The sequence below is a fragment of the Marmota marmota genome, unplaced genomic scaffold (assembly GCF_001458135.2).
Source record: "Marmota marmota marmota unplaced genomic scaffold, marMar, whole genome shotgun sequence".
NCBI classification, from domain to species: domain Eukaryota; kingdom Metazoa; phylum Chordata; class Mammalia; order Rodentia; family Sciuridae; genus Marmota; species Marmota marmota.
This window is the reverse complement of record NW_026000168.1, coordinates 1971097-1985680: the sequence shown is the minus strand read 5'-3', so window position 1 is coordinate 1985680 and position 14584 is coordinate 1971097. Positions and strand designations below refer to the sequence as shown.

The 14584-nt window shown below is 49.0% G+C and overlaps 1 long non-coding RNA gene across 1 annotated transcript; it reads right to left on the bottom strand.

Moving 5' to 3' along the window:
• Positions 1-1646: 1646 nt before the first annotated feature.
• Positions 1647-12249, bottom strand: LOC125611721. The gene is made up of 2 exons (XR_007341928.1): positions 6037-12249; positions 1647-5456 (listed from the first exon to the last, which is right to left on the bottom strand). It is a non-coding gene; the product is annotated as an uncharacterized LOC125611721 (long non-coding RNA).
• Between the last annotated feature and the right edge of the window lie 2335 nt (positions 12250-14584).

The following is a 14584-nucleotide window of genomic DNA, read 5'->3' as shown; positions in this document are numbered from 1 at the left end:
AATAGCAATTCTTCCTTCTCCAAAGAATTTACAAGTGCCAGCTACCAGCCGAGAGCTTTGCCAGGCTGCATCCAGGTGAAGGGTGTGGCATTAGGAGCCCCTTCTCTAGCCCTCTAGACCCGGGACAGAAAACAGCAATCAGCAAAACCACTTTCCAAAAGCCCGGAAGTGGCTTTGGGTACCAGAGAAGACGACACTATAACTTCATCCTTGGGGCACGGCATAATCAAATTTGCAGAATTCGGGCCCTGTGTTTGTCTGAAATCTTTCCCCTGACTTTTTAGAATAACATTTTGAAATCCTTCGCCCCTACCATGATGTTTTCAAGGCAATATTAGGTTTTGGAAAATATGTCACTTTAATATAAGCAGGTCATTTTAATATAACTTAAAATAAACCACATACCAATTAAACTATAAATACTTTTAAAGGTCTGGTGCCAAGCAGAGCCATTTGGAGTGGCAAAACTCAACAAACAAACGGCACTTAAAGTCTAGCCTTACAGCTGAGGTTCAGCGATACTGTGTTTGGTTTGGAGCGCAGAGTGCCACACCTGCTGTGTGTCAGTCTCAGCCCTGCTCGGCTCTCTCCTGACGTCAGACAGAGCCTGTCGAGCAGGGGTCTGCCCTTGTTGGCTTTTTGTTCTTTGAACGGAGCCTGAGCAACAACCCAAACACTGGTGAGAAGTCCAGAAAAACCTTCTATTGCAGGACCCCACCACACCTACAGCAGACCGCTCCTTCCCTATGGGAGGAAAGTGCATTTCCTGGGCCATTAGGACTGTTCAGATGACGGCTTTAGAGCACTTTCCACACTGCAGCCTAACTGTGCTTGATGTGACTGCTCTCCTGCCCAGACCGGGAACCCCTTGAAGACAAGAATTGAGCGCAGGGAAGAAGACCCCGCTACCCGGGAGATCCTGCCTGGAGGGTGAAAGGCACCTACACAGTGGTGGTGGACCAGGGACCAGGGACAGGATCCGGAGGAGCTGTGGGCAGAGAAGGGGCTGCTTTCTTCCACCCAGGGGGACTGTAAAAGAACTGCAGGACAGATGACATTGGAAGCAGACCTTAAAGACAAGGTCTTCCTGCTGCAGGGAAGGCATTTCAGGCAGACCCAACCACAGCCCAGGCAGAGGGCAGGAGGGAGGTGGGGCACTTGTGGACAAGGGGTGGCCCCTGCAGCCAAAGCCTGGATGGTGGCGTCCACCAGCAGAGGGAGGACACCTGCGACTGTCTCACTTACTTCTTGTCCACTTTTATCCTGGGAAGGACAGGAGACGGGGAGTGGTGAGGCTTTGGGAACCAGGCGCACCTGGAAGACCGACAGAGACACCCTGATCAGGAGAGCCACGGGCCCATCTCCAGGTTTCGCCTTCAGAGCTATGAAGTCGTAGACACGTGTTCACACAGCGCATGCCTGGGTTGTCTACAGCACAGCGAGACCCACCTCACAAGACACACCGGGGACCCTGTCACCTGCTCCGTACCGGGACACCGAGATGCGTGCGTCTCACCCTGAATCCAAGTAAATATCAATAAGCTTCCCTGTTCCTGCAGGGGTTCGTTGCAACTTCCCTCAAGATCTGTTCCTAAGGACACAGCGATTGTATCTAACGTAGTCTAACAGTTTATCCACAAGCTTAGTTCATTATAAGTGGTTTTTATTTCTAACATCCACAGAAAGTTAACAAAACATGACATTGTGTCACGCCACGGCAGCCGGTTTGTTCTCAGAGTAAATGCTTGAATTGATCGAGATGATCATTCCCTGTTTCTCAGCTTTCTTACGATGGAGGCGAGGATCCTAGGAAATAAAAGGTCGTCAATGATTGTGGCGACGATGCTGAGAGGGAGGCTGATCCTTCCAATGGGGTCACCTCCCGCCCGGCAGGAGGCAGGACCTCCTCTGGTCTTGAGAAGTTCCTCCAAAGCAGGTATTTGTAGCCTTATTTTTGGAAAAGAAGAAACTGAGGTGGCTCCTTCTGGCTGAGGCTTCAGGAGGGTTCAGGGCAGAGCTGGGTCCCCACCTGGGTGATACCCTTCTGAGCCTGTGCCGTGTCCCCTGTGCTGGGCTGCCTCCATCTAAATTGTCACAGTAGGCTTCTCTGTTTTAAAGTGAGCTTGGCTGAATTCTGTTCAGGAAAGAAAAATCAAGGAGGGGAGGAAAGAGAAGGCTATGCAGGGAGAGGTGAGGGTGGGAGGCCGTCTGAGCTCTCTGTGGGGCTCTCCATATCCTGATCCTCTGGCCGTTGATGGATCCTAAGCTCCACTGGGGCAGACACTGCACCTGTCTCGGGCCCTACTGTGTCCCCTGGGCCGCACAGAGCCAGCGCACAGAGGATGCTCTGCAAATAAAATACACACACACATTTGCTCAGTCGCCACAGAAGAAACTCTCCACTAGCCAAATTGTCAAGTCCTACCGGCCTCGAAGGGACTCCACCACACCCAGGACTGGAAGTTTCACGGGCTGTTCCCGCACCTTTGTAACCATACTCTGCTTAGGAAATCTAAATGACACCACTTGGCTGCCACTGAGAAGGGACCTCGGGAGAATAGCCAGTGGGTTTCTGGTGTCTTAGTCTTTCCCACCTGGATTCTGGGCAAGCTTCAAACCAAGAACAGACTCCCTCTGCCTGCTCTCCACTTTTTAAAATGAAGTTCTCCGGGAGGCGATTTGAGGATAAGACCCTGACAGAAACTTCACCACCCTCTGTGGTCTAGAGGTCAATTTCACTATGATTTAAAAAAGGAAAAGGTAATAAATAAAAACATTTACACTTAGCCCAGTGGGGAATGGATTTCAACGGGGCTCCTGCCTCACTTTACGCCATCCACCCGCAACTCACGCTCCCACACATTCCAATGTGCAGCACACATTTGAACCAATCTGTAAAACTGCCTATTCATGTCACAAATGCAGGACATCTGGCCTTGGCCAGGGGCCCTGTCGTCCACCCTCCTGAGGGGGATTTGTCGCCTGCTTTGCTGAGGTCCCATCAGACACCTGTTTTGTACTGAACTCCTTGTCGGTTTCCCTTTTTCTGTTTCGTCTCAAGCTGTTCTGATTCTCTTTCCTCTTTTCTCAAGCCCTCTGCTTTTGGGGTTAAAACTACAACTTTAACTTTTTCTGTGTCCTCCCCTCCTGCCCTGGTCAGAAGAGCCTTGTTCTCTGTGATAGAATCATTCGTGGAAGGCTGAGTAGAGGTGAGCACAGGAGGACCCAGCTCAGGAAGGGGAGGGAAAACCCTATTTGGGGAAGATGGCTATGGAGACTCTCTGAGCACAGGACGGGATGGAGAAAACCGGAGGAGCTCGCCTGGAAGCAAGGCTCATCCCCAGGCTGGGAACCTGAGCGAGACAGATCACCCTGAAAGAGGTTTCATTTCATTTGAGGAATCGAGCCTTCAGCAATTATTCGGATGGGGTAGTCCTGCAGGAGTTTGTCTGAGCCCAGGAAACCTGGGTGACTTTGACAATCCTGAGAATGCCAAGTCCACTCAGTACTTGAGAGAGTGCGGGGTGGAGACAGAGGCAGCTTTGAAAGTTAAAAAAAAAAAAAATTGGTAAAATGTAATTTGTCCTGAGTATTTTTGACACAAGTCACCCATAATTGCCATTTCTGCAAGGTGTCTCAATCCCGATGGCACCATGTGCTGTTTAAATGACCATCCATTTGTCCGAAGTAGAGAAAAAAGCCACAACATTGTCTATTAAGTGTCAAAAAGCCTTTTCTTTAACTGCAGAGGGCTTGGACAGAACTCAGGAAATACTTCAGCTGGAAAAGGAATGTTAAAAGCTACCCTTCAAGCTATTGGAAAACCTATTATCAAATGTTAAAACCTTTAAAAAAAAGAAAAAGTTTAAAAAAAAAAAAAAAGCCCTGGAGTGTCCCCATCATGACTGCACGTCTGTGTTTAGCAAGGTCCATCATCATTGATAATCAGAGACAAAACAACAATGGGTACGTTCTACCTGCTAATCAGGAGTCAGGGTGCTGAAACTCTGCGACTCGGAGAAGAGGGATCTGGGGGCGTGTGTTTCTCTCCATGCGGGATCCACGCTTGCTGACAGAAATGCAGTAGATGCTTCTCATTATCACATCTCTAGGTCATTCTGTCAGCACTGGGGATGCTTTAAGCAGCTCCTGTGTGGGAGAATCTAAACACACACACACACACACACACAGGGAACAACACTCCTTTCCTAGAAAACATGGTGTGGCTGATGTACACAGCTGCGTGTATACCCCCGTGCACAAGCCTTCTCCTGGTTCATAGGACATAATGAGAATTAATTAGCACATTCCTAAATCATTAGCCCCAATTTCCTCTCTAATGTGTGCATCTACGCATAACTGAAGATTTTCTAAAGAAAAGAGACAGACACCAGAAAGCTGGGGTCAGGGGCAGACGCAGAGATGCTCGTCTAAATGGATGTACTGTGACTGTGCCTCTTTGTGATGCAGAATTACAAATGATTTTAATTCAACCCCTTCACGAGGCGCGATTCCCCTTTTCTTCTGTTCTAAATACAGTACCAGCAAGCCCCCCAAATTCATTTCTTACAGACTTGGAGTATTTAAAAATTTCTCCAAAATGCCACATGTCAGTCAAAAAAGAAAATGATTGGCTTTTAAAATTATAATTTAAAGCACATTGACTAAAGGCTATGTTTTCATTAATGTTTAACTCCTTTTTAAGCTCCTGCATCTGCAGCTCTTGGGAACATACTAGAAGTCGGGTTTCTACCTCCACATCTTTCTGGAAAACAAGAGCTACTAACTAAAAGCACAGAGTTGCTGTGCAGAATAGCCTCTGTGGATAGGAAGCGTCCAGTGGCTCGCACCTCCCTGCACTGTACACTGTTTGTTCGTTTGAAATAGAAACATCAAGAGCCTCTCGTTTCTATCTGTAAATGTTTAAAAATTAAATCTAACTGCTAAGCTTTAGGTAGTACTTATATGGGAAACTTATTTCTTTAATAGAATCATTTTATCTCCCCTAAGGGAAATTATTTTCTGTAGACAATGTAACCTTTTTGGACTATGAGTAACTCTTCTTAAATCATGGTAATAATGCATTTAAACAGGAGTTATTTCAAAAAGAGTAGGATTTTCAGCAAAGCACCCTCAAACCTAACAATGCCAAATAACGAAATAATCGTTTCAAATGTTTTATTTTCCTTTCCTTTTATGATAATTAAAAAAAAACTGTATCTTAGTGATTGCACAAATGTATGCAGGTGATACAATGTAACAGAACTGCTCAAAACAAGAGGGAGCTCCTCAGATTTGGAGAACTGCACCTTGGATCTGGGGTCCCAACACCAGGGTTTCGCCAGTCCCGTCTCTGACGTGTGCTGTGGCAGGTCCATTGTTTCCACAGGGGACACTGGCTGAAAGGTGGAGGGCACCCTTCCACAGTTGTGCAACTTCTTAAGAGTCTTCAATTACTTCAGAATAAAAGATTAAAAACAATACCCCACTATGACTTCTTTGGGTTTTGTCCATACCAGGGATAAGAACTCAGGGGTGCTTAACCACTGAGCCACGCCCCCAGCCCTTTTTAGTTTTTATTGTAAGACAGGGTCTCCCTAAGTTGCTTAGGGCCTCCCTAATTTGCTGAGATGGCCTTGAACTTCCACTCCTCTTGCCTCAGCTCCTCAAGCCGCTGGGATTACAGGTGTGTGCCGCTGCACCCGTCTCTCAAACAACTTTCACAAGTCTGACTTCTCAGATGTGTTGGATTTTTACATGACAACAAACAGGATAGATCTTGCTAAGATACAGATTTTATAACTTAGATTCCTGAAAAATCCAGCATGGCACCTTCAACTGGTTCAGATCAGAGGGTGGCACAAGCCTGGCCAGGGCCCTCATTAACTCTCTCTGGCTACCTTCCACTGGTTTTTGCCTCCATCTTTCAACCCCACCCAGTACCCAATGGCTGCTATCCAGTGGCTGAAAGCCAGAGGTTGCTCTCCACTTCCTATGCATCCTAATCGCTCACCCCTCAGCACCCAGTTTGCTCACCTGCCAAATGGGGATAATTATAGTATCTGCTCCTGGGGGTTGTGAGAATGAGGGAGGTCAGGAGTTTGGTGCCTGGCATCAGAGCACAGGTGGGCACTGGGACCTCAGGGAGGCTTCCTCGTCTTCACACAGGTGAGGGAGGGTGCTGGAGCCCCACAGAGCTCCCACACGCTGGTCCCTCCTCCTGCACAATCCAGCTCTTTCCATGCCACAGCTCCCCTGTCTGAGAAAGAGAATAACCAGGCAGCGTCCAGCCTGCAGCCAATGGTCCAGCACTGGGCTCTTTCATGAGGGGTGCTATTTTTACATTCCAAACCGTGGGTCTCAGTGTTTTGGTGCACTAAGGAATCCTAAGAAGTCTCGTTCCATCTTTCTAGCACTTGGCTCAATCAAAGTAGATGCTAATGATTGAAGAAATAAACACTAAGATCACCAATGTGAACCACCGCGCGAGGAACACAGCAGTGGCAGTGGCTTCCCGGAACCACTCTGGTGGCCGGAATCTTTCCTTTGTTAGATTCTGGGGTTCTCAAAGGGGCGGGGCCGCTCTGGGTTCCTGGCTGCAGCAGGCTGTGGGCTGCCCAGTTCTAGTGCCACATAGTAGGTGCCCATCCTGCCAGTGAGGATGCCCAAGTGCAGCCGCTGCTCACCTGGCTATGTTGACATATTCCAAAAACCTAGCGAACGCCCACAGGGCTGACCTCGAGTGCTCCAGCGCTCCCTGTACCACTTGCTCCTAGGCTGCTCGTCGGTATTCTAAAGCGGCCTCACCATAATCCCGCAGTCATTCAGAGGGCTGGAATATCATATTCCGGAAATAGTTGGTTTGCTGTCAGAAGTACTTATTGACTGTGACTCGAGAAACCCTCATATAGATAAATCTAACAGCACAATAATTCAATATTTTTTTTTCTCCAAAACAAAACCATTAGCATTTTATTAGAAGAAATATTTCATCTCTCCTCTCTCTCTCCATTTAAACACGCCACAGATGTAGCACTCCGTGTGGGTTGCGAGAAAGTCAAAGAATATAATTTCTTGATTAATTGTCATACACAGGATCCAAGTTATGTACAATTTTGGTAGTTAACCCCAGCACCTCCCATAAGCAGTTACCGCTAACCCTTCCAAATAAGCACATTTATGATAAATCACTTGGAGCTCTTTAAGTGGATCAGGCCTTAAGTTATTCCTCGGGATGGATCATGTCATTTCCAATGTGCGCAAACTGCAGGAGAGAAATTCCTCTCTAAACCTCTGCACGGCCGCGGCGTTTCCCTCGCAGGCTTCACGGGAGTCTCAGTCAATATTTCTTATCTTATTTTTAAATATCTTGTGGTCTCAGAAATGGCTGGTGATTCAAAAATTACATCAGGAGTCCAAAGATAGACTAAGGGCTATGACTCCAATAAAAGCAGCTCTTCCAGAAGAGGGAAAGAAAATGCCCATTGGTTTTAAGGGGACTGGGAATCAAAGAGCTATTCCTGGTTTGGCCAGTTAGAGTCTGTCTCTCTCCGAAAGCCAGCCACCGCCAGTCCCCCACCATCTATCTACTGAACGGGGTGCATGAATATAAACCCCAAGGATTCCTAGATTTTGATAGAGTGCTGAATTCTGAGGGACCGATACTTTTTTTATAGACTTACTTCCCCACCACACACTGTTTTGTGAGTCAGTCTCCGTGTTGGTTATTTCACGGGTGGAGTAAAAAAGAAATGGAGATGGCCTCAGCAAGGCTCCAGGGATCGAGTGTGAATGGTGGGTGCAGGGTGTGAATGGGTGGGGTGCCCCATCTGGACGCATCCCACATTTTTATAAGGCAACCTCTGGTGTGAAAATTCTTTGCAGGGGACCCTGTAGCACTCAAATATGTTTTCCTTTTGCAGTTAGGCACAACTGTGGGAAGCTTCTTATTTCCTACAGGATTAGTCCACAGTACACAATGGCAAGTCCCTGCCATTCTCGCCCTTGGGACCAATTCAGACTCAGACTGTCTCCTGCTTTCCCTCCAAGTTCCTCTTCTTTGCCTGTGCAGGTGCGTTTACCTAGAAGCGATTTCCGTAGTACTTATCCAGGAAACCCTCTCTTCTTTCCTTACAAGTGCAAGGATATAAGAACTTTGTAACAAATGATAGTCAAATCATGCATGGACACTGACCAGTGTGGAAAAGCAACACCTGCAGCTGCCCTTCCCTGGACTCCCACACCTCACTTAAGGGCAATGTATAGTCGCTTAAAGTAAATAAAAGCAGCTTGATTTCTCACAAGCTTTTTGACTTCTATTGTCTAAGTGTCCCCTACTAAGCAGGTACCACTTCTGCAATCAAAAGTGTTTTTTAAAAAGAATTTAATAAATGCTCTATCTTTTTTCTTCCTTTAAAATAAAAAAAAAAAGGAATGCGTGCCTGTGCTGGGTATTGTTTGCCTTCTGTTTTGTTGGTGTGGTTTTTGGTTTTGTTCTTGCTTTTGCAGGGTCCCTGACCCCTCTGGAGCGTCTTAGTAACAGACCACTGTTGATTCCATCATTCGCTACCAGAAAGCGTTCCGTTGCACACACACAACAAGAATGAAGAGGGGTAACAACGGGGAGAAAAAAAACGCCCTCTAAGTTTCCCTACACGTAGCCTATAATTTCCCAGTTGGCATAAGCAGTCGGCATATTTGAATAAGCAACCAACATGCTTATTTAGCATTCGGCAGATGGACAGGAGGGGAAAGCCACGACTTTCAGAGGTGCTCCCCTAGCTGCAGGTTCTCCCCGTGCCAGGACCCCTGGGGTTCCGAAGGCAGAGCTACCCTCGCTACTGCCTCGCCCGCAACCGTAGCCGAGCCGCGCTCAGCCCCAACAGGTCCACTCCGATCAGTTTCAACCCCTGACGCGGCAGCAGAAATCAAATCATTCTCTTCCTCCCTATTTTTACCCACGGCATAAAAGAGACTATTTTACATGTTAATAGTAATCTGATGTGGTTGTATAAATCTGATATAAATATGATACTCTGTTTGGAAATGATGCTAATTTAGTTTAAAATGGAGATTACATTTCAACTTGTGAAAGAGCGCGGTGGAATATTAGCATTCGTGGCTGTTATGTAATTTCCCTTTACACTACACGAGTGTTACTCAAAAATCTTTTTCTGAGCCTCTTTGTCCAAAGATTTCCCATTCTTCCTATAAGAAAGAGCACTTCTCTATTTAACTACAAGTTAAACAGGTGGTAGAGACCCTTGAAAAAAGATTAACAACAACATTATAAATGCATTTTTGAAGAAACATTTCAAGTTACAGTGTAATAAACTGAACAGAATGTCCTAAGAATGTCAAACTGGGCACTGTAAAAATAAATGTTATTCCCAAGGAAAATAAAAAGTCTGCATATTTATGTAACATTCAGCAGATGGGCGTGATATTAATATAGGGTTTTCAGTTGTACTTTTATAGCTGCTAGATTTTCTTGCCTAACTTGGCAACCCGAGGCACCATTTGAGTTTTGGATTTGGACAATACTGCAACAGATGTCCAGACCAATAAAATAAATTCCTTAAGGGCTCTGCTTAATTTGTGTAATTGATCAATTTTGGTTACATAGGCCTCAGCTCACCAGCATGTAACTGCCTTCCACAAAAGCTTTGCAGTTGGGATTTCGTTCCATATGTTGCAAGTTTATGGGCTCTCTCTTTGATAACACTGCAAATAGAACAGAGTCTGCGGTGACACCTGTTGGCAACCATCATAAACCCAGGGAGTGGGTGGCTGGGCAGGGGTTCTGAGCCGTGGCAGTGTTGACATTTCGGGCTGATTCTTTGGGGCAGGGGTTGAGGGAGCTGTGCTGTGCATTGTAGGAGGGTTAGCAGCATCTCTGGTCTGCATCTACAAGATGCTAGTAGCACCCCCTCCCCCCGTAGTGACAACCAAAAATGTCTCTGGACAGTGCCACATGTCCCCAGGGGCAGGGGGTCAGTGTTGCCCCAGGTGAGAATGTTGGCACACACCAAACGGCTGAAGATCTCTCATAGTTTTAAAAACAAAACATAAAACTTTTTTCTCGCCTCAAAACCTCTCAGTCTTGTGATGGGTTCATAGGAACTCATGAGAACTTGTGCCCAACACAGGGTCTCCATAACACATAAGCCCCTGCTTGGTCCCTGTGCCCAGGCGGCTGGTAATGAAGACGTGGATTTTAAGGGCCGACTCTCGGTGTTCGTTGCTCACCTATTAAACTTGCCAGAGCTGCTGTGTTAATTATCTCCCGTATCCTTGATTTAGCATAATACGGCCTGCAGCCTGTGACAGAAATTAAAGGAAAGACCGGTGACCTCTTTTGTGATCGTGCTAATAACTACATGATAATAAATTAGTTTTCAATTTTCAGGAGACTTTACATGCTTAAAAAAAAAAAAAGCGGCGAGTACATGATACACAAACTTGATGAAAGATAGCAAATCGGCACCCACTGGGAGTCTTCCTTACATCACTGCCCCTGCAACAGGCGCGGGGAATTGAAGGCAGCTGCCCTACAGCGTCCCGGGCTCCCGGCATTGCTGAGGATCTTGATAATGAAAGATTAGGCCACTTTGCAATTCACTTTGGATATTTCAACAACATGGAAAGACCACTCCCTTCACTGTTTCGAGGTAGAGGAAACCCTCGACACGCACTCTGGACATATCCAGGCACGTGGGTGCCCGCAGTGTTTCAGGGAGTCAGGCTGAGCTGCAGCATCCCTACTAAAACCAGAATAAGAACGTGCAAGGTGCGGTGAGTGTCAGGAGGTGCCGTGGCTCCCAGGCACGGGGGCACCTTCCTTGCCTCTGCTCCTGCCTCTTGCAGCCTTCTTCCCTTGGCTGGGGAAACACAAATAAGAAAAAAATGCTCAGCCCCACTCTGGTGCACCATAATATTGAGCTAACTAGAAGACTACTCGGGCTCATTAAGCCAGGCAGGAGGAAGGGGCAGATCACACGAAAGCATGACCCTCGCCCAGCCCCGGGATGGTGTCAGAGCCCAAGTGGAACCACTGGTCCCCAATGTCTTTAAGACTTGGTGGCTTTGCAATTCCCTTCCCTTAAAACCAGAGTTCTGACTCTGGGAAGGAAAGTTCCCTTGGCCACTGCACCATCTTCTGGCCAAATGCTGAACTGCAGATTCCTAATTAAAGCGTGCATTCCTGGTTTCTGAGAACCAGGGTGGATCAGTCCTTGGGACACCTTAGTAGCCCGAGGACTTTAAGACAGCAGGATGGCTAGATAGGAAACACTGACCGTTTTCTCCTGATGGAACCAGAGGGCAGTGGAACTCTGTTTTAATACAGGTTTGTGTTTCATTCACAGTCTCAATTTTTTTTTTTTATCGCACAAATTTTTGTGGAAAGTCAGGTAGACATTTGGCACTTGGAGTTGGAGCCCAGAAACGTAGAAAGCATGGTCCTGGTCCCTGAAAGCTTACCATCTGGCTGTGTAACTGCAGGGTAAGATTCTGAAGAGGCCCCGTAGGCGCAGGAGGAGTTGGGCAGGGAGAGCTGAGCCCTGGCCTCGAGGGAGGGAGAGACTCCGTGTGCTGTGGCTCTACTCCAAGAGGCAGCACTGCGGGGTGGGCAGTGGGACACTGCAGAGAGCACGGGGCCATGCCCAGGCCTCGCAGGGCTGCCTTCATGAACCCTCAAAGCAAAACGTGGGCTGCCGGGGAGCCCCGAGCCCTGAGCTGCACTCTGACCCCCTGCTGCACTGACTGACCCCTACGCAGGGCCCATGCCCACAGGAAAGGCAGAGCGGCTTCCGGGAACACGGTCTGCAGAGGACAGATGGACAGGGCAGGCTGGAGGGACACGGGAAGGAAGTCTGGCGAGGACAGGGTGCTGGTTGTGGTTTGGCGTGCCTTAAGTGTGCCCCCCGGGGCTGCCAGGGCTCGAAGCTTGGTACCCAGAGAGGTGGGGTTGAGAGGGGGTGTGACCTTTGAGAGACAGGCCCTGGAGGGAGGTAATCAGAGCACAGGGAACTGACCTCAGAAGGGATGAGTGAGACCCTGGCTAGTTCCCTCTAGAGTAAGCTGCTACGAAAAGAGCTGGCCTGGACCCTGAGTCTCTCTAGCTCCCTGTCCCACCTTGTGATGGCGACACGTGGTTCTCCCACTGTGCTGGAAGGTGCCATAAGGCCTTCACCAGAGGCCACGCACATGGTCTTGGACTTTCAGCCTCTAAAACTGTGTGCTAAATAAACCTTTTGGGTTTTCTTTGTAAAGTATGCAGCCTCAGGGATTTTGTTATAGTGCCACAGACTCATGCAGTGCTCATTGACTTCTTTCCTTACAGCTGTGTTTGCAGAAGAGGCATTCGGATCCCACCCAGAGGAAGAACACTGATGGACTCACAGGCAGGCCTGACCTGCTAAGGCTCTGTGGCCGCTGCCACCTGGACGATGCACTGCACCTTTAGGAAGAATAAGCAAACGAGTGGTGCAGAGGGCAATGTGGGAAAAAGAAATTTGAAACACAGGTGGAACACAAAATCATTCACAAAGTTGCTGGTGGGTGTAAAGATACTATTTGTATAGAATAATGACCCTGCTCAAATATTACACAAAAAATAATCTGTTAATTAATGTCAAAATGCAGGATGGAGGGGGAGGTCGGAAACAGTGGGTCAATGCAGACATTTGCCAAGAGAGAGGGAAGAAGGGGACCTACCAGGAGCACCTCAAAGGAGGTCAACCGGCTGGAAGCCGAGCAGGCGGGGCCCTAAGATGGACAGAAACAAAGAACTCTTCAAGATTTGGCGGCTGAGCACAGGCTCATGGGTGGAAATGCACAAAGCAGGAAGAGAAGGCAGGTGTCCAAGAACAAAGGCAGATGCTGACTTAGGCACCCCAGGCTTCTGCAGCTCTGGGCTACCCAGCACAGAGCTCCGGGGAGCAAGTGTGGCCGACACCAGAGCTCACTGTGGATCGAGGTCAGGACCAGATAGAGATGTGGGACTCATTCGCACCCCACTCAGAGATGAGCGCAAGAGAATGATCCAGAAGGGATGAGGTGAGAAGCCAGGGGCTGGGTGGAGAGCAGACACTAGGGTCAGGAGAAATCAGAATGGCAGAGAATTGCATTGAGCACAGAGGTGAGGGCTGAGGGCTGTGGAGATGTCACAGAAAGACCCCAGGAAGACACTGCAGAAGTTTCACATTTGATGAATATTTACTGAGTAGCCACGACATGCCTGGAGTCTGAGGAGAGGGCACTGAGCAAGCAGCACCCGGGCCCTCCCTGAGCATGTGTCTTCACAGAAGGGGAGCAGACGATGAAGGAATGGGTGTCTTAAGCAGACCCACATGCTATTGCGGGCATTGCACTGGTTGGAGGTACAGCAAATGTGCAATCCTGCACCGTCCAACCTGACGTGCTGTCACATGGTGGTGAGGGCTGGGCAGGACACACAGCAGCCAGGAGCAAGAGCTGGCCAAAGGAGAGGGCTCAGGGACACAGAGCAGGAGAGGCTTCCACGTCAGGGTGGCATGTGCACAGGACCTGACTGGAGGCAGCTGAGCATCAGAAACAGGAGACGCAGAGCGTGGGGTGAGTGGGGGCTGGGCAAAGAGCCGAGAGGCCACGGCGTGTCATTGAGGAAGGTTCATGCGTGGGTTGGTGAAGACCAAGGCTGGGAGGGAAGCACCGCAGAGGCCCGAGGAGAACTCAGGGTGTAGGGCAGGGAGGGGAGAGCCCTGGGTCCCTGCCCACGTGATCATTCGTTCATTCCCCAAAATGGCCGCAGCAGAGGGCAAAGCACCTGGGAGGCAGCAGACGCAGGTGAAGAACTGGCACCCTGGGGACGTCCTGGGGGACATGCAGCAGAAGGAAGCCAGCCAGAGCACCAGGGGGCAAGCACACCCCAGGGGGGCGGGTACAGAAGGTTTCAGAGTTGCCTCTCAAAGGCTCCCAACCTCAGGGGCTGCCGGCTTGCTGAGGAGAGGCGCCTGGGTGGGACGGCTGGCCAGGTCACCCCGCGGCAGGGCGCTGGGTCGAGACAACCGGGGACAGCATGCCCCGTCTATAGGAGCTGATCCTCCACACTCCCGCCTGCAAAATCCAAAGCCCAGAAGTGCCAGATGCTGTCAAAGTCCCAGCGAAAAAGACGGGCATCCCTACGCGGCCTCTCGCTGTGTATGTTGTTAGGATTTTTAAAGAACTTTAAAACATGACGCAAGTCAAACCAAACACATCTGCAGTCCAGATGGGGCTGCAGGTTGCTGGTCGGCACCTCTGGTTTAGAAGGAAGGTGTGAGTACGGTCCCAAATCCCGTTGTGGCTCTGGGCTCCTGCCTGGGTCACATCGCGTGCCTGTGGCACCAAGTGGACATCCCTATGATGCGCCTACACATCCCTCTGCCCGCTGCACCTGTCAATCATGAATGGTGGCTGCTGCCCAGGTCCCCAGCTCTGGAGAGGCCTCTCCTCTGAGGTATCCCACAGCTCAACCTCTGCGGTGCCGTGGGATACATTCTTCTCCATTTCCCTCACACTGTCATTAGGACGTCAACCTAGACTGCTGGGGTCGGTCACCAAC